A 595-nucleotide genomic window follows, 5' to 3' on the forward strand; every position below is an offset into this window, starting at 1 on the left:
GGACCCCCTCTACCTCCCAAATGCCCCCCGCGGCGGATCGCTGCTCCCCCACCCTCACTCAACTGCGGCGCTCCCCTCCGGCTCACGACTCGGGGAGGTTGAGGGAAGCCCCCGGGCTCTGAAAATGGGGAGGTTTAGGGGGGTACCGGAGAGGGTTGGGAGCATGCTGCTGGGGAGGGGACGCGATGGCCAGGCCACCGGCGCAGAAGGACCCGCTGCCATGGCCGTGGGCGGGGGAACACGCCGAGGCAGTGCTGGACACGCTGCCTGTGCCCCGGGGACGCCGAGCAGCCGCCCCGGAGGGGTCCCGCCTGCAGGCGAGGGGCCGCCAGCACCCCTGTGCCCCCCTCCCAAGAGCGGCAGAGCCTCGGCAAAGGACAGGGGGGTGAAGCCGGATTATGAAAGTGTTTCTTTGCTTTGCTTTTGAGAAAGGAGAACTTCAAAGGGGCCATTTATCACCAGACAAAGAGAGTCGCGAGTTATTTGCAAAGTGTAAGGGAGAAGCATTAATTATCGGAGTGACAGACAAACGCCGCTGCCGGGTGTCCTCCTGCCCACCCCTCCGCCCCGCCCCGCCAGCCCCCCGGTAGCTCCC

This window comes from Charadrius vociferus, unplaced genomic scaffold, assembly GCF_000708025.1.
Source record: "Charadrius vociferus isolate BGI_N301 unplaced genomic scaffold, ASM70802v2 scaffold323, whole genome shotgun sequence".
In the NCBI taxonomy this organism is placed as follows: domain Eukaryota; kingdom Metazoa; phylum Chordata; class Aves; order Charadriiformes; family Charadriidae; genus Charadrius; species Charadrius vociferus.